The 23923-nt window shown below is 39.7% G+C and overlaps 2 pseudogenes; both read right to left on the bottom strand.

Moving 5' to 3' along the window:
- Nucleotides 1-318: 318 nt before the first annotated feature.
- LOC149247569 (uncharacterized) lies at nucleotides 319-1546 on the bottom strand (annotated as a pseudogene).
- A 4375-nt stretch (nucleotides 1547-5921) lies between these two features.
- LOC149247568 (uncharacterized) overlaps nucleotides 5922-23923 on the bottom strand; it is a 105114-nt pseudogene continuing 87112 nt past the window's right edge.

Genomic DNA, 23923 nt, shown 5'->3' with positions numbered 1-23923 from the left:
CTGTCGAAAAGTCACAACATCAAGTTTCATACTATTCCCTTCCATTTGATTAACAATTATGTCTACCTAATCCTCTTTTATTCCTTCATCGGGTTTTTGATGAAGGATTGAGCACCTGTGATTAAACAAAAGCGTTTATTTCCCTTGCTCCCTGTCTAACCCGTGAAGATAATATTGTAACACTGCATGAAAGGATGTCACCTTGACCACCCAAAGAACATACAATTGAGATACTTTCTAGGACTCCATGAGACCCCCAATGGAAATGGTTTAGCATAAGAACTAGGTCTAGACATGAAAACATAGTAAATATCATGATCATTGTACGAATCCGCTTTGTATTGAAGTTGCAAGTTCCCACAATTGATCACATCTGACATTCTGATGGCGTTCCCGAACACTTTTCACCGTTTCGAGTACCAATTCCGGCCTTTGCGATGTGTAATTTTCAATTACAGCATACACGACTTCCTGAATTTGTTCATTTGGGTCATCCATATGCGATATGAGATTGCTGAGAAAACCCTTTATATCAGTATTTCTAGACGATGAAGATGCTACACTTAAGAAGTTTGAAATTGCAGGTAATATCCGAAGATGAACAACATCACTGCTATCATCTAACCGCTTTTGTAATGATTTTCTCACTACTGTTATCTATTCATCATCCAGAAAAGAGCCAACAATCCAAACAATATGCTCAATAACATGGCAGCTAACACGACGTGTATCAGTGGAATAATCTTCTTCTAAGCAGGTTGTCACAACGTGAAGAAATTGTTGCTAGTGTAATAAAACTACTAAATGCTCCTTACTGCAAAGATCTCATCTTAGAAATGTCCCAAGTCCACTCATTGCTCGATGACGAATCTCTGAGGCAACCTTTCCAATATGCCACAACTGAACAGGGTGGCAATAATCCACCAATGGTGGCAATAATCCACCAATGTTCTGTAATGCATATGTTTGCCACCAAATCCCCAATTCATGCAACTCAAATAATTTATCCAATAACTCCACAAAACATAATTGTAGTGCAGGATCCTTCTCTGGATTCAAGTAATCGGCAAATACTTGCAACAATGTCCCCAGATAAGGACCCACACAATTTCCAGCATTTTAAAGAAATGCTTTAAAGAGAAATGTTCCAGATGAACTCCCCAACCATTCAGAATACCCAGCTGTAACAACTCCAAGAGGAGCTTCTGTATGCATTGCATACAATTCTTTTCTAGAAGACAACCCAACTGCACAAGTAAGATTGTTCATCAACAGAGAAGCATGTTGTTGTAATTGTCTATCATCATCAAAAGAATGAAGCTGAAGCAACAATATTGATAATTCCAAACAAGATGGCATGCATAATGCTCCTCCTTTCTCTATCAGACTTTGCAGAAGTTGTACCACCCATAACACCAATACCAAATGGTTGTCTATTTAATTCCTTCACTTTGGAAACTTGAGGTGAAGACCCATCCAGACGCGGTCCAAAAAAATGTGCATTAGAACCAGTTTCCATGAAATCTTCAACCTTTAATGTTACCATTGTCCTAACTATGTCTGGCCTTGTTACTCTTCTATAACACTCGCAAAAATTGTGGATCAATCTTTGTCTCTTCCTTTATCTCCTCGTTTGAATTCTGCAACTGGAATTTTTCGTTTTTTGGGAAAGAAGGATCGTGAAAAAAAAAAAGTTTTCTACTAATTGTTCTTCTCATTTGCTCCTGATAGAGATTTTGTGTTTGCGCTAACATTTTGACACATGGATGATAACTTGGATACTTTCGTTTCCCTTTAGCATGCTTGGAATTTTTTGGGGCATAAAACAAAATTGCATTGAAACAATCGACAACATTTTTTCACCTGTGATCTCTTTGGATGCGTTAAACAAGCAACAGTTGTTTCGAATGTACACAATGTTTTTCTTGAGGACTTATCTGACGTGTATTTCCCATGTAATAGTATTTGGAAGGTATCCCAGTTTGAAGTGCAACTATCAGTGCATGTTCCCTCCATATGCGTGATAAGTAAATTGACTTCTAACAACTAAAATTACAAAATCATCAGGTTTGAAGCTTAATTTGGATAGCAAGTCTTCTTATATCATGCCTTGTTAAAAGTTCCTGATACTATCTTGCACTATCTTGGTTTCAATCAACCATGATCTTGTTCTCTGAACAGTTATCAACATTAAAATGGACTCATTTATGAGTAGCAGTTGGTAACAGGTAGGAAGACATGAGGAACAAAATCTCTGCATCTATGTGACAAGTTGGGCCATCAGGTTTCCTAAGGTATATCAAAGAATCACGATCACAACCCATAAATACATCTGACACATTTACGAAATTCGAGGAAGTTTCTCCGTTTGTCCACAGAGATGATCTTGATCAGCTGTAGAATGTAGCTTTGTAGGATGTCAATGTTCTACAAACAGCTTCCCTATTTGCAAAGCCTTGCATCAAAATAGCCCATGTATCGATGTGTTGTGCAATTGTAACTACCAAGCTTTTCTCATCCCACTTTATAGTCTCTAGACTTTCAACCCAAAGTTTGCATGTTTTAAGTCCTTGAGCTTCCCATTGAAAATCATTTCTTGATTGAAAACATTACTGCTACAAAGATTCCAGATTGACCCTTTTGTTTTCGCAAGATCACCAACAAAACTATAATTCTGATCAAGAAATTCTTGCAGGCGCTTTTCTTTGATGTTCTCTGACACTTTTGCCCTTGTGAGATTGCCATACTTCTGTTTTTTTCACTATGTGCAAGGGTGCTATGAGCTGAAGCGAAATTCTGATAACAACAATATCTTGATTAAATACGACCATTTCATATTCCCCTGAATTTCAATTTTGTCAGACGCAATTCTAGTGCCATCATTCAGACCAAAACATTAATGGTTGCCTGCTGCAATATTTTTCAACATCCGAACATACTGATGCCATAATAGAAGCCTCTGAATTTGCAACTTTATCTTCTTCTAGTATCATGGATTTCATAGAAGAATGATTTTTAGGGTTTCAATAGGAATAGAGCCATCTCACCAAAGGCTCCATGTTAGAAGAAAGTGTCCATGTTAGAAGAAAGGGGCAGTGACATCATCCCAGACAAGCCTTCCTAGGTAGGCCCAGCAACATCTTTATCTAGTGCAAGCTCAGAATTCTATTTCCTCTTGGCCTTCTTTGCCTTTTATCCATTCAATGAATTTTTCATAAACAGGATTCAATCATTCATTTGATCATATCTTCTGATCTCGGAGCCGGGTTTGGGAGTGTGATATACCATTGGAAATATTTTTCCGAGCTTCTTCTGATGGACTCGCTTATGACATGTTTTGCATTGAAGATCATGTGCAAAACATATAACAAAACCAGACATAGTAAGAGCCCATTTTGATCACGGGTGATAGCCTGCGAAGATTGGAACTAACATTGGCCTTATTGGGGATGGAAGCTCCTTGGAGGTGTCAAGAACACCATAGACCAAGTGCCTCATCCATTGAGAAATAAGGTGAAACGATTGCAAACCCAAAACAACTTATTCCAATCCAAAAACATAGACACACTACAACCTATACATAAACAAATATCGGAAACAAAATGCTGCTTTGGGCAGCTTATTTATGCACATACCTACCCTACTTTGCAGAAAAATCAATAGATCAATGATTTTGTAATGCCAAATCAATCAATCAAGTAACTATGACAAGGATGCTTCTTGAAAGTGCTTGAAACAAATCATAAATGAAAACGTTGACAACCATACATGCACAAAATGAGTCTGGCAGTGTAAAAGGCATTCTGGTTTGTCATTCAAACTAAATTTTTTTTCCATGTACGCTACAATAGGATCGAAGAAACTAGACTCTGTTTTCTGCCCTAACTCCTCAACATAGGCCTCCAACAACAAATTGTCAATGAAAATATCCACGGGCAACCCTATTGTTTCTTATTTTGAAGGAGGGAGAGTTTCCAAGAACTTTTTGGGATCTCAGAATTCATATGATTTAATTTGAACATCCAATAGTTCAAATTTATTTTCTAATCTTTCAGCAACTAAGCCAAGAAAACAATATTTACTTTCTGGTTTGAGTCAACTGAATTTCAGACAAAGAAACACTGATGTCGAGAAATCCTAATCAATTTGTAATTTTGCTAACTCATCCCTTAATGTCAATAACATTTCACCAGATAAAGGATTAGCCACATACCCTGTCATCAGTGATTACCATCAACGCTCTAAAATCTGGATTCGTTGGCAGTGAAGTCGCTCTAAAACTCTAAAGCTCAGGATCTTGAACAATGGAGTCGTCAGGTAGATGATTTCAGCCTTTGTATGTGCCTAACCGTTGTCCACCATCAACAACCAGATCTGCAACTTGAACGATCTTTCCCAGAGAAGATCTGTCACCTCGTTCCTCGGCAACAATGCCAATAAGTTAGCACTCAGAATGAACCTCGAGGTTGAGAAGAGGCAATTCTAAGGTAACCACAATCTTTCATTCTGGCATCTAGCCATGCTAGACCAGAGTGGGCTCTCTCTTTTCCAACAAAACATGGCTGCAATAAGTGAATCTTAGGCTAGCTATGAAGTACGGGGATTTGATTTAAAATTTATGGGTCGTAAACAGCAAGAGAAGGGACCATTGGGCTATGGATTTGAGGCTAGTTTCCACCGACAAACTTGGGGCAAAGTAAGTGCAATGTTCAACCAGATAAAAGATGCAAATGCGAGAAGAATAGGGGAGAAAGCCCACTGCCTTGCACACATCAATCAGGGGATGGATCTACAGTAGTAGTGTTAGAAGAAAGAGAAACACAGGGTTACTCAACAGAGCATCTAATAGAGGATGGATTATGCAAAGATAACCACTACATTTAACAACAAAATCATTGTGAAAGGAGCATCATGTGTAGATGGATTCCTAACACATCTCTTAGATAATGTTGTAACAAGAATTAGTAGAAAAAACAAAGTATGTAAGTGAATTTACAAGAAAAACATGTTGGACATTAAACACCATGATGGATCCCAAATCTAAAGGGCAGAAACTGCTTCATTAAAATAATATTCAAGAAAAACTTTACACAGTCCAAAGCAGCCTAGCTATGCTGTAAAATCTGACCCTTACATCTTCAAAAATTTTCCTACATATACCCTATTACATCTTAATTTTGATTTCCTAAACATAGGAATCAAAATAATTAAAATCAAAATCAAAACCAAATATGTGTTGTGGCCAAATAACATAAATTAAAATTATAACTAAATAATCTAATTAAATCTCATCAAAACAGAACAATTGATTTGCTGCCACAAGTCGAATTGTGTGCCGAAGTTTATTTTGGAACCATCGCTGGGAATTTGGGATAATCTGGGATGCTGATCAAATCATCCTCCACCTACGCCATGTAGATGCCTTGGATGCCCAAAATCTTTGCCATGTTTGCTGAAGTTTTCTACTAGGTATTATCCCTAAAAATTAGTGATCGATCCTTACTGCTAATATTATGCATTAGAAACTGAGTTTCCCCTTATTTGCTGCCTTAGAATTCGGAGATGTGTTTTGACTGTCGATTTTGTTTGTCCAGGAATTCTCTGTCGGAAAACCAAAACATCAAGTTTCATACTATGCCATTTCATCTGATTAGCAATTATGTCTACCTAATCCTCTTTTGTTCCTTCATCGAGTTTTTTGATGAAGGACTGAGCACCTATGATTAAACAAAAGTGTTTATTTCCCTTGCTCCCTACCTAGCCCATGAAGAGAATACTGTAACACTACCTGAAAGGATATCACCATGACCACCCAAAGAACATACAACTGAGATACCTTCCAGGACTCCATGAGATCCCCCAATTGAAAAGGTTTAGCATAGGAACTAGGTCTAGACATGAAAACATAGTAAATATCATGATCATTGTACGAATCCGCTTTGTATTGAAGTTGCAAGTTCCCACAATTGATCACATTTGACATTTTGATGGCGTTCCCGAACACTTTTCACCATTTCGAGTACCAATTTTGGCCTTTGCGACGTGTAATTTTCAATTACAGCATACATAGCTTCCTAAATTTGTTCATTTGGGTCATCCATATGCGATATGAGATTTTTGAGAAAACCCTTTATATCAGTATTTCTAGACGATGGAGATGCTAAACTTAGGAAGTTTGAAATCACAGGTCATATCCCAAGACGAACAACATCACTACTATCATCTAACCGCTTTTGTAATGATTTTCTCACTACTGTTATATGTTCATCATCCAGAACAGAGCCAACAATCTGAACAATATGCTCAATAACATGGCAGCTAACACGATGTGTATCAGTGGATTAATCTTCTTCTAAGCATGCTGTCACAATGTGAAGAAATTTTTGCGAGTGTAATAAAACTACTAAATCCTCCTTACTGCACAAATCTTGTCTTAGAAATGTCCCAAGTGCACTCATTGCCCGATGACGAATCTCTGCTGCAACCTTTCCAATATGCCACACTGAACAGAGCGGTAGTAATCCACCAATGGTCTGTAATGCATGTGTTTTCCACCAAATTCCCAATTCATGCAACTCAAATAATTTATCCAATAACTCCACAAAACATAATCGTAGTGCAGGATCCTTATCTGGATTCAAGCAATCAGCAAATACTTGCAACAATGTCCCTAGATAAGGAGCCACACAATTTCCAGCATTTTGAAGAAATGCTTTAAAGAGAAATGTTCCAGATGAACTCCCCAGCCATTCAAAATACCCAGTTGTAACAACTCCAAGAAGAGCTTCTGTACGCATTGCATACAATTCTTTTCCAGAAGACAACCCAACTGTGCAGGCAAGATTATTCATCAACAAAGCAGCATGTTGCTGTAATTGTCTATCATCATCAAAAGACTCAAGCTGAAGCAACAATATTGATAATTCCAAACAAGATGGAATGCATAATGCTCCTCCTTTCTCTATCAGACTTTCCAGAAGCTATACCACCCATTGTAGAATTTCCCACTATAGATCACCATATTATGCAATATACTAAAGAAAAATACTTGATCTACTTCTACAAACAAACTTGTGGAAGCTTAATTGATTTTGAGCAAGATCAAATAGAACACATATAACAGAGAATGAGAAATCAATCAAACATGAACACATAAGAATACTTTGGGGAAAGCCTCAGCTAAAAGCCTTGATATCTGTATTATCATACAAGTGGAAATATGACCGGATTACACAAAGCTTTAGCTCACAAGCTATCCATCTCTCAGTACAATCCCTCAATGCTGCTCATAGACTGAATAGACACAACATATGCCTTCCCTCAGTCCTCCAAGCCTTTTATTTCCTTATGCAGTTTCTCCTGGGTCCTCTCGCTACCACTTGTGTGAATTAACCTCTCACACAACTCACCAAACTCAGAAGTAACTGCGCAATCTCCAAGGAATGAATTCCTTCTGCATGCAAGAGATATCCTCAATGGAATATTCATGCAACTGATAGTACACTATCCCATCATCTAATATCAACTAGGTCTCTGACTGAACTGACATGCATGAGTTATTTATGAGAGAATATTCAGTTATCTAAAGTGCAGTAGTTACATGCATGCATGCATTAACTAACTGAACTCACAATCAGTTCCACAAACTATTGGAACTAATCTAACTGGACTTAACTCAATTAACTAAGCTAACTAATTACAACTCAAAGTACAACTCATCCTGATCTCCTTGATTAAGGGATAACTTCCTCAATCAAAGGGGAAACTGTTGCATGTCTTCACATAGACATCATGTTTGATTTTCTCCAACTAATTAACTCCAGATGAATTAATTAATTATTTTTCAAATAATTGCTAAAACCAAATTCAAATTTTAATTCTCAATTTTATTTTAGGGACTAACTAAAATTGGAATGTATCTCGAAATGATATATATAGCAGTGCTAATTTTAGCACTTCTATTTTTAGCCTTTCTTGTTGCTATTTTCAACACTCCCTCTCAACAAGAAAGGGATTATTTGTCACCCCAATCTTGTCTCTATGGAACTCAAACTTGCATTTTGATAATACCTTAGTCAAAATATCTGCATCCTGATCCTCGGTCGAAACATATAGCAACAACATGATCCTCTTCACCACACAATCTCGAAGATGGTGATACCAGATATCGATGTGCTTGGACCTGTCATGAAATACTGGATTCTCAGAGAGTTTGATACAACTCTGATTATCACAATATATCATAGTTGGATCCATCCTCTTACCAAACAATCCAACTAGAGATTTCCGCATCCAAATGGCCTTACATGCTGCCTGACTGGCAGCCATGTATTCAGCCTTTGCTGAGCTAAGTGCAACTGACCTTTGTTTCCTGTTGTACCAAGAAACTTCATTTGAACCAAGGTTGAAAATTCCTCCTAAAGTGCTCTTCCGATCTGATGGACTCCATGCCCAATCTGCATCTATGAAGCCCTAAAGCTTCACTCCCTCTATCTGTTTGTACCACAATCCATACTGAGATGTGCCTCTGAGGTATCTCAACACATCCTTCGCTGCCTTCCAAAACAACTTGGTAGGCTGAACTATAGCTTGACTCAGCTGGTTCACCGCAAAGCACAAATATGGTTGTGTGTTCACTAGATACATTAATGAACCCACAAGATACCAATAAACAGTAGTAGCTACTACCTCACCTGAAGTAGCATCCTCCTTCCTCCAGTTATCAACTAGAGGAGTTTTCATGGGCTTGCACTTCTCCATGTGTAATCGCCTGAGTATCTCATTGGCATACTTGCCTTGAGACACAAACACTTCCCCATCCTTCTACCACACTTCCATGCCTAGAAAGTAGTGCATAAGACCCATGTCTTTCATCTCGAACTCTCTTGCAAGGTCCTCTTGCAAGACTTGATCAACTGATCATCACCTGTCAATATCAGATCATGAACATAAAGAACAATGATCAATGGCTTACCTTCTACCATGATGTGGTAAAGGTTTGCATTTACTTCACTCTTTGTGAAGCCCAACCCAGTGAAATAACTATTGATCCTGGTGCACCAAGCACGAGGTGCTTGCTTTAGCCCGTGCAAAGCTCTCTTGAGTCAACACACATGCGACTCAAGATCGAAGGTCTCAAAACCATCTCGCTGCTCAATGTACACCTCTTCCTCAATATTGCCATTGAGGAACGTAGTATTCACATCCATCTAATGGATCTTCCAACCCATCTGTGCTGATAGTGCCAACATCGATCTGATAGATGAGTACCTTGATACAGGAGCAAAAGTCTCATCGTAGTCAATCCCGTCGACCTGTGAGAAACCACGGGCAACAAACCTTGCCTTATGTTTCTCAACACTGCCATCAGTTGCTTGCTTTACCTTGTAAAGCCATCGGGAACTCACCATTGACTTGTCCTCCAGTCTTGTGGCAACATCCCAAACATAATTCCAAACGATGGAGTCATACTCCTCCACCATAGCATCAACCCAAACTAGTTGCTGCACTGCTTCCTCGAATAAAGAAGGTTTGGTCTCTACACACTCCCCAACCAGGGCCATGTAACCAGTGTACCGCTCGGGTGACCTCCTCTTTCTGTGATGAGGAGATGGTTGTCTTACATTCTCTCTCGCATCCAACATCAACCTGTCAGCTTCCCTTGAGTGTTTCCACCCATCTCTAGAAGACTCTGCATGAGTGGATGTCTCCACTCCCAAATCCTCTGCATGTGGCTGCTCTGCATCAGTCTAAGGCTCCTCCTCCTTAGGAACCAAAAGTTCCTCCTCTGCTTGCAACTTGAGCTCCCTCTCAAGTGATACTCGCATGGATTTTTTCTCATTGAACTTCAGATCTTTGCATACCACTGTCCTCTTACTCAGGGAAAATTTTAAGAACCCCCCCTAAATTTATAAATATAATAAATGGGCGAATCTACATGGTATATAGGAAAAATGGAAGGCGATTTTATCAATAATATAATATGTATATATAATTTTTTGGCGAATCTCTCACCAGGCATGGCGAATATTTTACTCAATTATAAAATCTTGTAAGATCTTAGCGAGTCTTTCACTAAATAATAAAACTTTGTAAAGTCCTAGTGAATCTTAGCATAGGCTACATGTTGGTTTAATTCCCCCACTTAAATAGGCTACATTCCAGGTGAATACCATGGGTCAATACCATGTGCCATTTTGGTGAATACCATGGGTCAATACCATGTGCCATTTTTATTTTTATTAATTCTAATTTTAGGGTTAATAATGGTTTTTTGCATTGTATTAATAACAATCTAGTCCATGGTATTTGTCCCATAGTATTTTGGCCGTACGTTTAACCTAAATATAACCCATTTTTTGAGTGTTCGTAAATATAAGGTGACTTATGGAGTAAATATAAAAAAATGTTTTATTTTCTTACCATACCTCTTTTACAAATATGGTATTTGGCCCATAGGATTCACTTAAATAAAACCTCTTCTTGAGCCTTCATAAATAGAACGAGGGTTATGGACTAAATATAAAAAGATGTTTTATTTATCTACTATACGTCTAGTTTATTTATATTTTTATTTATTTACCATACCTTTTGAGTAAGTATAAAAAGGCCTTTTATTTATTTACCATACCTCCACTTATATTTTTATTTGTTTACACCCTTACATGTATATAAGGTGACTTATGGAGTAAATATAAAAAATGTTTTATTTATTTACGATACCTCTCATTTATTTATATTTTTATTAATTTACCATACCTCTTTTATAAATATGGTATTTGGCCCATAGGATTCACTTAAATAAAACCTATTCTTGAAAATAGGCGAATGGATTCACTTAAATAAAACCTATTCTTGAAAATGGGCGAATGGAAGGTTGTATGTCCTAATTTCAAGGGCTAAATTTACCTTTTTTACCCTCTCCCTTAAAATAAGGTGGGCTATTTGAGGTGATTTGTAAAAATGTACTATGATACAAAATATTCGTCCACTAAAAATTTAAAACCCCTTAATTTCGCCAAAGGGCGAAAATTCGCCCCTAAAATTATCCTTGCTCTTACTGGTAGGTAAGAACACTCGATAGTTGTGGGGTGTATCAGTGTACCCCATAAGTAGCCCCAACTCAGCTGTTGGATCTAGCTTCTTCCGGGCATATTTGGTCACATGGCAATAAACCGATGATCAAAAGATTCTGAAGTGACTCACATCTGGTCTCTTCCTGGAAAAGGCCTCCACTGGTGTCTTCATCCCCAGTATACGATGCGGGCTTCTGTTCTACAAGTAAACTATTATATTGCATGCCTCAGCCCACAAATGAAGTGGTAGGCTTTGGTCACGCAGCATCACCCGAGCTTCTCCCACAATCGATCTGTTCTTCCTTTCGGCCACCCCATTCTGCTGTGGGTTATGGGGTGCCGTCAACTCCCATTTAATTCCTTCTACTGCACAGAAGTCCTTAAACTATTGGGAGATATACTCCCCACCATTGTCGCTATGCAAGGCCCTTATTTTCTTTCCAGATTCTTTCTCTGCCAAGGCTTTGATCTCACAAAACCTTGAGAAGGTTTGATCCTTCTTCTATATAAAGTAGATCCAACATCTACAAGAAAAATCATCACTAAAATAACATAGTGCCTTTGTTTAGCGGTGGAGTCTATAGAGAATGGTCCACACACATCTGTATGAACTCGCTCCAGGATTGCTCCAGCTCTACTTTCTCGATCCTGAAAGGAAGATTTTGTATACTTACCCAAGGTACAACCTTTGCATGTATCCATTTTCTCCAGCTTTCCCTTGGGACGTCCGGTAGAAATCTGCTGCATGATCTTCAAGGCCCCATGGTGCAAGTGGCCTAATCTTCTACGCCATAGCTCACCAACATCTTGGCTCTGCACCAACTATGCTTTGGAACTTAATGCAGCACAGTCGTCTACCTCCAGCTTGTAGAGATTCTTAACTCGAATCCCAATCCTCTTGGTCTGTCTAGTGCCGATATGCCTCAGGAATGCCTTTCCTTTACTAAAGACCACACCATAGTCTTTGTCTTCTAGCATAGTGACAGACACAAGATTCTTCTTCAGACGAGGCACATACTTTACATCAGTCAGGGTGAGAGGAGCTCCATGCTCCCTCTGAAACACAACCGTACCTTCACCTAAAACACGGTACTTTCCATCATCACCCATCTCGATGCACATTTGGAGATCCTTCTCCTCCATGGTACTGAAAAGACTCTTGTCGCTGGTGATGTGGAATGAAGCTCCACTGTCCAGGTACCAAACACATCCACCATCGATGAAACCATGCATGCAATGAGGGTGAAATCCAATTCGAACTGTGAGGCCAGTGCCTCACCATTTGGTCCCTTCGAGGATTCATTCTTGGATTTCTTCTGTGGAAAATTTGTAGCATAATGGCCCACCTCATGACAATGAAAGCATCTCACTTTCGATTTGTCAATCTTCTTCCCACCATGGGAAGAACTGGATTTGGAATGGGATGCCTTCTCTTTCCCTTTCCTCGCCTTACTCGCTAAGGCTAGATTTTCTTCATCATCTTGCTTTGATGAAGATCCATCTCTGGTGCTTCTCCTTATCTCCTCCTGCATCAGGTCTAACCAAATTCGTTCCCAATCTGGTAGTTTATATCTTCCATTTATCGAGTCTTGGTAGCTATGCCAGCTCTTAGGAAGACCGAGGAGAGCAAGACTCACCATGTCATCATTGGCTGTCCTGATCCCTCCACTTCCAAGATCATCCCTGCAGGTGGTGAGCTTGTTCAAATATGTAGAGATCGTGTCACCCTATTCACACTTGATTTTTCGAAGCTTGTCTTTCAGTACCAGCTTCCTCTGATCATTGTTGTTCTAATATAGATCATTTAATGTTTAACACATTGAAAACGATGTCTCCTTCCCATGGAGACTAGAGACAATGTGGTCTCGAAATCCCTCCAAAAGAATCCTCCTCGCTCTAGCCACACATTTCTTCCATTCTGCCAATTCTTGGGCATTAGTAGCTGCTGGCTTGGGGACTTCTTGATCAATGAAGTCCTTAAAACCATTGTCCTCTAATACCGCTTCCATGCGATCCTTCCAGGCTATATAATTCGAGCTTCCATCAAGGGCATACTCGAGTCTCAAACTGTTGAACGCCATTGGTGAAATTTAAGATGTGATAAGAATTCAATTTCTATAATCAGGAACTTCAAACTCTGAACTTCTCCCTTCTTTGTATAATGTTCTCCGCTTTGATCACCTTTGCTCTGATACCATGTAGAATTTCCCACTGTAGATCACTAGATAATGCAATATACTAAAGAAAAATACTTGATCTGCTTCTACAAACAAACTTGCGAAAGCTTAATCGATTTTGAGCAAGATCAAATAGAACACATGTAACAGAGAATGAGAAATCAATCACACATGAAATAGAAGAATACTCTATGGAAAGCCTCAGCTAAAAACCTCGATATCTGTATTATCATACAAGTGGAAATATGATCGGATTACATAAAGCTTTAGCTCACAAGCTATCCAGCTCTCAGTACAATCCCTCAATGTTGCTCATAGACTGAATAGACACAACATATGCCTTCCCTCAATCCTCCAAGCCTTCTATTTCCTTGCGCAGTTTCTCCTGGGTCCTCTGGCTACCACCTGTGTGAATTAACCTCTCACACAACTCACCAAACTTAGAAGTAACTGCGCAATCTCCAAGGAATGAATTCCTTCTGCATGTAAGAGATATCCTCAATGGAATATTCCTGCAACTGATAGTACACTGTCCCATCATCTGATATCAACTGGGTCTCTGACTGAATTGACATGCATGAGTTATTTATGAGAGAATATTCAGTTATCTGAAGTGTAGTAGTTACATGCATGCATGCATTAACTAACTGAACTCACAATCAGTCCCACAAACTGTTGGAACTAATCTAACTGGACTTAACTCAGATAATTGAGCTAACTAATTACAATTCAAAGTACAACTCATCCTGATCTCCTTAATTAAGGGATAACTTCCTCAATCAAATGGGAAACTGTTGCATGTCTTCACATAGACTTCCTCTTTGATTTTCTCCAACTAATTAACTCAAGATCAATTAATTAATTATTTTCAAACAACTGCTAAAATCAAATTCGAATTTTAATTCTCAATTTTAGTTCAGGGACTAACTAAAATTGGAATGTATCCTGAAATGCTATTTATAGCAATGCTAATTTTAGCACTTCTATTTTTAGCATTTCTTGTTGCTATTTTCAACACCCATAACACCAATAACAAATGGTTATCTGTTTAATTCCTTCACTTTGGAAACTTGAAGTGAAGACTCATCTAGATGTGGTCCAGAAAAATATGCATTAGAACCAGTTTCCATGAAATCTTTAACCTTTAATGTTACCATTATCCTAGCTATTTCTGGCCTTATTACTCTTATATAACACTCCCAAAAATTGTGGATCAATCTTTGTCTCTTCCTTTATCTCCTCGTTTGAATTCTGCAACTGGAATTTTTGGTTTTTTGGAAAGAAGGATCGTGAAAAAAAATAATTTTTCTACTAATTCTTCTCCTCATTTGCTCCTCATAGAGATTTTGTGTCTGCGCTAACATTTTGACACATGGATGATAACTTGGAAACTTTTGTTTCCCTTTAGCATGCTTGGAATTTTTTTGGGTGTAAAACAAAATTGCGTTGAAACAATCAGCAACATTTTTGCACCTGTGATCTCTTTGGACGTGTTAAACAAGCAACAGTTATTTCGAATGTACACCATGTTTTTCTTGAGGACTTATCTGACCTGTATTTCCCAAGTAATAGTATTTGGAAGGTATCCCAGTTTTAAGTGCAACTATTAGTGCATGTTCCCTCCATATGCATGGTAAGTAGATTGACTTCTAACAACTACAATTACAAAATCATCAGGTTTGAAGCTAAATTTGGATAGCAAGTCCTCTTATATCATGCTTTGTTAAAAGTTCCTGATACTATCTTGCACTATCTTGGTTTCAATCAACCATTATCTTGTTCTTTGAACAGTTATCAACATTAAAATGGCTTCATTTATGAGTAGGAGTTGGTAACAGGCAGGAAGACATGACGAACATAATCTCTGCATCTGTGTGATAAGTTGGGCCATCACGTTTCCCAAGGTATATCAAAGAATCACGATCACAATGCATAAATACATCTGACACATTTATGAAATTCGAGGAAGTTTCTCCATTTGTCCACAGAGATGATCTTGATAAGTTGTAGAATGTAGCTTTGCAGGATGTCAATGTTCTACAAACAACTTCCCTATTTGCAAAGCCTTGGATCAGAATAGCCCCTGTATCGATGTGTTGTGAAATTGTAACTACCAAGCTTTTCTCATCCCACTTTATAGTCTCTAAGAGACTTTCAACCTGAAGTTTGCACGTTGTAAGGTCTTGAGCTTCCCATTGAAAATCATTTCTTGATTGAAAACATTACTCCTACAAAGATTCTAGATTGACCCTTTTGTTTTCGCAAGATCACCAACAAAACTATAATTCTGACCGCGGAATTATTGCAGGTGATTTTCTTTAATGTTCTTTGACACGTTTTCCCTTGTGAGATTGCCACACTTCTCTTTTTTTCACTATGTGCAAGGGTGATATGAGTTGAAGCGAAATTCTGATAACAACAATATCTTGATTAAATAGGACCATTTCATATTCCCTTGAATTTCAATTTTGTCAGATGCTGGGAGAGCAACAATTCTAGTGCCATCATTCAGACCAAAACATTAATGGTTTCCTGCTACAATATTTTCAACATCTGAACATATTGATGCCATAATAGAAGACTCTGAATTTGCAACTTTATCTTGTTCTAGTATCATGGATTTCATAGAAGAATGATTTTTATGGTTTCAATAGGCATAGAGCCATCTCGCCAAAGGCTTTTGAAAGTATCCATGTTAGAAGAAAGGGGAAGTGACATCATCCCAGACAAGCCATCCTAGGCAGGCCCAACAATATCCTTATCTAATGTAGGCTCGGAATTCTGTTTCCTCTTGGCCTTCTTTTCCTTTTATCCATTCAGTGAATTTTTCATAAATAGGAGTCAATCATTCATTTGATCATATCTTCTGATCCGGGAGCCAGTTTTGGTAGTGTGATATACCGTTGGAAATCTTTTTCCGAGCTGCTTCTAATGGACATCCTTATGACATGTTTTGCACTGAAGATCATGTGCAAAACATCTAAAAAAACCAGACATAGTAAGAGCCCATTTTGATCACTAGTGACAGCTTGCGAAGACTGGAACTAACACATGCTAAGGAAGAACTCATTGATGTCTCTTTGACAAAGGAAAAATTCAAATAAACCCTTTCTCGCTACCATTTTGAACATGTTTTGAGGTACCAATGAGGTTTCTTCTCTGTTATGATTGTTCGCTTGATGAGGAGGATGTGATGCCATTGTTGGTTATATGATGAGAAAATTTGTGGTGCTGGATGAGACTCAACACATGGTAGAGAAGAGGTCCCTTTTCCAAGATAGAATTTGGCCCTAAAAAGGATATTCAGAGTACCAAAAAATATTTAAGGTATTAGAGGTGTGTCATGGAATATGTTGCATGGAATTTAAGACATGAGTACCTTTCGTGTGTATTGAAGATGATTACAAAAACAAGGAGAAAAATACACTGAGAGGAGCAGCGTATAAGTGCCTTAAAATAAGAGGAAATAATTGTAAGGAAAATCACTTTGATAGAGTTGAGGTTGAGTAGTAGCTCTAGCGTAGACTTATGCAAGTACTGGAGACCCCCTTAGTTGAAAAGGAATGAGTGCAGGCTAATCCAAGAAGTTGACATGCCAACGTAGAGATATGTCCTCAAAGGTGATCGGAGAGTTTGTAATTACTCGTAGAAACTCATCTTGGGGAACCGAGGTGAGTGAAATTGACAATATATTGTGAGTTACTATGATTCAGATTTATTTTGGTTTTAAAATAATTGGATTCTCTAGAATATTTTTCATGGGTGGTGAATAAATTTTGTAGCAGGCCCCAGACTCCCTTCATTGGGTGGGGTTACTATGATAACCAGTTTGAGGGTGGAGGATTTTACCTCTTGATTCTTTGGACTACTGGTAGATTGATTTGGTCTTGGAAGCAACCTTCTCAAGACCTGGAATCTGGCTCAGTGGTGACAACTACAGGAGTCTAATTGTAGTCTCTCTATGGTTGGGAGGTGAGTTATTGTCTATGACCCAATGCCTATTCTCTTGGAAATACATGACTCCCTTATGTTACTTGTACAATAGATTTATGCTACTGTTTGTAATTTGGTTACTTGGTTTCTATAAAATTTAAATATGGTCATTGTTTAGTTGATGTAGAATTATCTTATAGATTCACAAGCTCATGTAATCTACTAAAATAAGAGACAAGAATATACTTCTACTCTTTACAATGGAAGCACATAAAAATCGAGCAAAACAATAATCGACAAGAGGAAGAAAAATCAATGGCACATAACACAATAAATATCCAGGGGAGGCCATAGCTCAAAACCCCACTCTCTGTATTGCATTAATCAAACATCTAAGATAATAATGCAATGCTTGTTCTCACTAGAACAATCCTAGCACTCAATAAAATCAATCTCCAACTCACTAGCAAACTCTTGGACAACACTTAGCCAATTCACCATCTCTCCAAGTCCATATTTCCTTGCGCAATTCCTATGGCTGATTAGCCCATCTTAAAGGGAAACCAATGCATCCAAAACTATGCAATCCCTTCAAGGATTAGTTCCTGATTGCATGCACTTTATGTACAACTCAGAAAATTATACAACAAATAGTACATTGTCCCTGAACTCTAGTCTCAACTCGGTCTTTCTCAGAATCGACATGCATGAGTTTTTGATGAGCGAATATTTAGTTAACTGGAGTAGCACTAGTTAATGCATTAGTGCACCAAGTCACTGTTAACTCACTATTAGTTCCTCAAACAGCTTGGAACTAATTTAACTGCACTTAACACTGTAAACTGAGTTAACTAATTACAACTCATATGTAACTCATCCTGGACCCCTATAATATATGGATAATAGATACATGACTTTAGAAATACTTCCAACTCAAAATTCCTAAGTTGATTAAGTCAACTCACTCTAGTTAAGTATTACAAGTTTCTATGAGAATAAAATTCGATTTTAATTCTCAGTTTAATTCAAGGACAAATTAAACTTGAATTTTTGGATTCTATTTTTATCATTTCTTGTTGCTATTTTCCACACTCCCTCTCAACAAGAAAAGAATTCAACTTGATCCTGATCATAAACCTTTGGAATGTTCTGCATGCAACACTTCTCTCTAGTGTTGTTGCTCCAACTACTCCAGAAACAAAAAACATCCAACCTGAATCAGAATGATGCCTCTCTCATAAAATTCGCTGACTGCTATTTTCTCTGTCAACCGAAAATTATGTGCTTCTGTTGAATCTTCCTTTCTACACTATTGTTAACCCTTCTCTACTCTTCTTTAGTATCTAACCTCTCTAGCCTTTGTAACTCTGATCTATGACTGCATCAATCTCATTGATTCCTCCCGCTACTACGTACTTTGGGCTCCCGTAGCAAGGTATGATCCATGAGATAAATCCACTTAATAGACCTTGCCCAATTTCAACCCTCTTGGGAATATCACTTCACATCTCCCTGCCTCTCACCTAGAGGTATGGCTGCATGTGATCGCTCTACCCACTTGGCTCAAAATTCCCCCCTACTAGACATCTCTGCATGACTGGATGCCTCCACTCGGTCTCCTCTCAGCTTCTCCAATTGTGGTTGCTCCACAATTTTCAAACACTGCTTCTGAGACTGCTTGAGTGAATCTCTCCACTCAGTCTCCTCTCAGCTTCTCTAATTGTGGCTGCTCCACAATTTCTTGAAGCTACTTCTGTGACTTCTTGTGGGGATGCATGTTGAGAGTTAATTTAATCTCACTCTCAACCACCAATTCTCTAACATTTCCCTTGCTCCTCAAGGCTTTGCATGTGTTATCTTAGTGGGCCCTGACTCGGGTTCAGCATTAATTTAGTCAAACAAATCCCTACACTACTGGCACTTTCAGAATCAATCCGTAGAGCATGCACTGAAGTCTCACTCGAAGCAGTATGGGGGGGATGTTGGAACCAAGTTTTCACACCCAGAGATGGTAGTGATTTCTTTTTGTGCCCTAACTCTGCCCTCTGACTATCGTTCATGGACCTTAACCAGGCGAATCAACCACTTACGCGCTTCTGTAATTACTCTTACTTTCGTATTTACCCAAATTGGCTTAAGTATCTGATAACTTCAATATGCATTAATATGTTCTTCGCGTAACCAGATATTATTACTTACGTACAGATAACAATGTAAAACATATAGATTCTCACATCAATACAACATTAAATCATGAAACCATTATTCAGCATAACGTAACTGCATTTATTCTTAATAGAAGTAAATACATTAAACACATATATTTCCAGAGTAATCTTCTTTATTAGTACTTCAAATCTTCTTACAGACTCTAACTACCCTGCACACTTAGCTGCACGGGTCCGCGCACTGAGATGTGGACTTCTACCATAGGCCTCTGTGCACACAACTGCAGAGCCTTTCTTCTATTGTAAGACTCTTCATTCTAAGCCCTTACTGACCCAATCAATGACTTCACTGCCTTAGACTCTTCTAAGACTCTCCTATTTATACAATCCCATGGTCTGCGGACCATGGGTGGATCTTCTAAAGCCAACACAACTTACATAAATGAATGGTGGAAACCCTTTATGACACTTTACATCTACACACTTCACGACCACAAATTGAAGGGACTTTACACTTTACATACAAAAACTTGGGCTCTCTACCCCAAATCTTGGGCTTTTAACCCCAAAATCGACCCTAGGGGACCCTATCCCAAGAGGGCCCCAACACAAATATGATGACTCACCCCTGTATCACTCTACTGGCATAGAGATCTTGATGTGAATACCTCCCAGCTCCACTTGTACTACGAAAACTTCAGCGGTACATTGCGTAGCTGCCTGCTTGACCTGCTCCACCAGCTGCTCCGTTGTTGGTCCTGCGCTATCTGCTTGGATCTTCTACTGTGCTATCTGTAGGTTGGCCAACTTCTCCCCAATGGTGGAAGAGAGTACATAGGCCTCATCTAGCCAAGGGACCAATCTGGCCTGAAGCACTCCCTCTTTTTGTTGCACTGCTTCTGCCTTTTCTTTTACTTACTTTGCTTCCCATAACTTGGCCAATCTCTGTGTGATGGCGACGGCGTGCGCCATCACTCTTGCTTCGTCATACTACTGCTATAACTCCGTTGACTCAGTATTCAACCTATGTAGGCTGGGATCTTCCTACAGGCTTGTGATGACCTCCATCGATTGCTCGAAGAGCGTAGTGCATTCTATCATCGCGACATCTACTGTAGTGACTACATTCTTGATAGCTACCTTGCACTGTTCCCTGAATTCTGGTGGAGTTGAAGGCTACGCCCTCAACTCGAGCTCTGTAATCTTGAGGTTCAGTTCAAACTGAACCTTGGCCATCTCAGTCTAAGCATCACGCACACCTGCAACCAACTTCTGAATCTTGGCCTCCATAGGCGCCTCTTCAGGGATGTGCAGTTTTAGAACGGTTCTACACGCTTTTGCTACCACCGTTGTGGTGCACTCATTCTTCTCCTGGACCTTCTTCTAGGTTTCTATCATTGTTGTTTTCTCAATGAAAAACTGTTCATTGTTAACCTTCTTCTTGCTAATCATGCTCAGCGCGCGCTGCTCTTGGGCCCTAAGTTCTGCGATCACACCTACTTGCAGTGTGTGAAGGAATTCGCTTGGGAGCGCGGCCAAGTTGAGACCAATGTTCCTTAACGTAGCCTTCTTTGCATATGTCTCTACACTGAGAGCTCCATCAGGCAGCATGACGGCCCAAGGATTCAAATAGAGAACCATCTCCCTGCTCAAGTGGTCCTCGACACCAAACTAGTCGACGTTGCGCTACTCTGCCCTACACCTGCCCGCAGTTAAGTAGTTTGGATTTACAGCTCACGCAGACCCGTCTGAATGGAAGCCAAGGCTTGCTTCTCCTCCTGCATGAATTGTTGTAGTAGTTCCTCCATCGTGTGCCTTACTTTATCCCTGATGTCATCCAAGTTGCCCTCTATCAAGGTGATCGGGTCTAGTGACGACTTGGTGGCCTTGGAATTTTTGCATGGCCCTTCCTTCTCCTGCTCCCTATTCCACTTCACCTGGAAGGGAGTGCTTTCCAGATCTACAACACCCTACTCTGATTGTTCTTCTTCTTCTGTCTGTGGTGAAGGGGATTTCTGACTTCTGTCAGAATTGCATTGTTCCTCCCTTTTCTTAGCAGTGCATTCCGCTTCCGCACGTGCCTTCTCCACAGCCTCTTTCTTTCTCTTTTTAGGCAACTACTAAATTTTTGACCGAGCCTCTTCCTTCTTCTGCTTTCCCATGGACTTACTAGACCCAGTGGACAAATTTGAGGCCATGTGCCACTCAGCTGGCTAACAATCGAGGACCGCTACTATGGCATCATCTGTCGTGAGGTATGGTAGATCATACCACTTCTATTCTAGGTCCTTGCATTCCCAGATGGAGATACAGTGGAAGTCTACTTTGAACTCTGAAAATCCCAACAACTGCTCAAAAAAAGTTGGTGACAGCCTTGGCTTGTGGTTGATGGCCATATTGATGCTCATCTCCATCAATACACATAATACCTTGCTCTCGCGGACCTACTTAGTGTCCTTCGTGGCCCATAGCAAAGAAAATTTTGCTGCTTCTAGAAAATCTTTCGTGATCAAAGGAAATTGACTGTCCTTCGGCAACTGCCACATAACCAACACAATCGAAAACAAGAGGGAATTCTTTTCTATGGTCTTGTGCCTCCTTGCAGTTCGCAAGGAACTCGTTGCACATGTAGCGCGCCCAATTGAATTGTATGCCCTCCGCGCACTAGGCCACTAATGAAACAATTGGCATCAACACCTCATCGGAGTGACAGTTCTACATTACCTTCCCAACCAAGATCTAGGTGGCCACCTTCACTCTACGGTCCGTAATACTTGAAATGGAGTATTCGCGTGACTTCTTGACAAGTTTAAATGTGTCCTTCATTCTTTCGGTGAGGTTGCGCTTGCCCATCTTTCCACCAAATGCCTTGGCCAGATTCATCCCTGAATGGGGTAGCAGGGTGATCCTATGGATCAACATATCAGTTATAGGGATTGGCTCCTCCAACCAAAGGCACCTGTCGTGCACCAGGAACAACAACTGTTTGATAACTATCAAATTTATGGGAGTGCAATGGTAATGTAGCACCCATAGCAAATTGAACAATCCTGCCTTCTCAACCCCACGAATCCACCTCACTGGCTCCAGCATGGTGACACCCAAATCCTTGTAGAATACCCTCTCCATGAAATTATTAGTGGCAGGTGGGGGAACTGCTCCATATCTGCATCCCAATCCTCAAGCTTTAGATGGGGGATGCACACCAAGCACGATCCTTCAAACGTGATATTCTCTGGAAGTAGGGGTGTATTAAGAAGAAACTTTCCCTTGTCTGGGTCCTTTGGGACCTTCAACTTACCCTGGCATGAAGGGATGTATTCTGGTAGATTTGAGATGGCGTCTACTCCCTCAATATCAATGTCCTCTACACCCATACCAGTTTCTTCTACCCTCGTCCGATTCTAGGTTTGCCGCCTTGCCTTTATCCTATACAATGGGCTTCTCTTTCTTTTGGTGCTTCCTTGGTGACTCACACACCAGCTGTGTTGCTTTCTATTTGTTCTTATTCATCTTGTAAGCCTCTCTTACTAGCGTAGGCTTCGGCCTAGGTGACCTTGGTGATTTTGTTACTGTTGTGAGCATCTCCACACTTACGATCTCAGGGGCAGCTCCCTCAGAGGCCATAGAAACTCCAAGACTTGCAGTTTCTACAGGCACTAACGTAAGGCTATTCAGGAGATCCTGTGTTTCCTTAGGTAACTTGTCAAACACTAAACTGGCCACCAAATCCTAAAAAACCACAATATTCATGTACAACCTATAGCACGACACAGAAGCTCTCAAAATGAAAAGTGTTTTTTGTTGGGTGACCATCTGTAATTTATAGGCAAATTGAAATTCAAATCTAATCGTTTTCCCCAATATCTGCTCATAGATGCTAGATTGGCAGAAGATTTTCAAAGATCTCACTCTTAATTTCAGCCTTAAATGTGCCCCCCCGCTCCTCTTAGCTATTTTCTCACTATCAAATCATGAATAGTGACCATAACAGTCACTTTCTGGCTGCCCTATGTGGCCTCTCCTTCTATAGCACAACTCCCATCACGCTTTTGCTAATGCTATGACATTCTTCCATCCCGCGCAGTCCCCCAGTCGCGCAACTCTACAACCTAGGTAGTGCAGTTTATAGTCTCGCGCCCCCTTCCAGCTACCTAGAGTTCTAAGACTGTGGTTCCATCATATAGTCATCTGGATGGATCCTCGGTGTATGGCTTAAATTAGCTGCCATCTACCTTTCCAGGAAATGGATCTCCATTCAATTTCACTGGTTGAACAGCTCCACCATCGGTAATCTCTTTGATGACATATGGCCCCAGCCAATGCATTTGAAATTTCCCCTGGAAATTTATCAAACTTTCTCTCATATAATAAAACCAAATTATTTACCTTGAAGGTGCGTAGTTTGATGTGCTGATCGTGACATCCCTTTTCACGCTCCTTCTGAACTTGCTGATAGAATCCATCCAAAAATCTATCTTCTTCAAGCTCTATCAGTTGTGTGAGCCTCTCTTCCAGGGCTCCATGATCTGCCATTCCTATAAACGTCGCTATGCGTAGGATAGATACA

The sequence above is a fragment of the Pinus tabuliformis genome, chromosome 7, assembly GCF_031772625.1.
Source record: "Pinus tabuliformis cultivar Carrire ecotype Pingquan chromosome 7, CPIR1, whole genome shotgun sequence".
NCBI classification, from domain to species: Eukaryota; Viridiplantae; Streptophyta; class Pinopsida; order Pinales; family Pinaceae; genus Pinus; species Pinus tabuliformis.
This window is presented reverse-complemented; position numbering and strand designations above follow the sequence as displayed.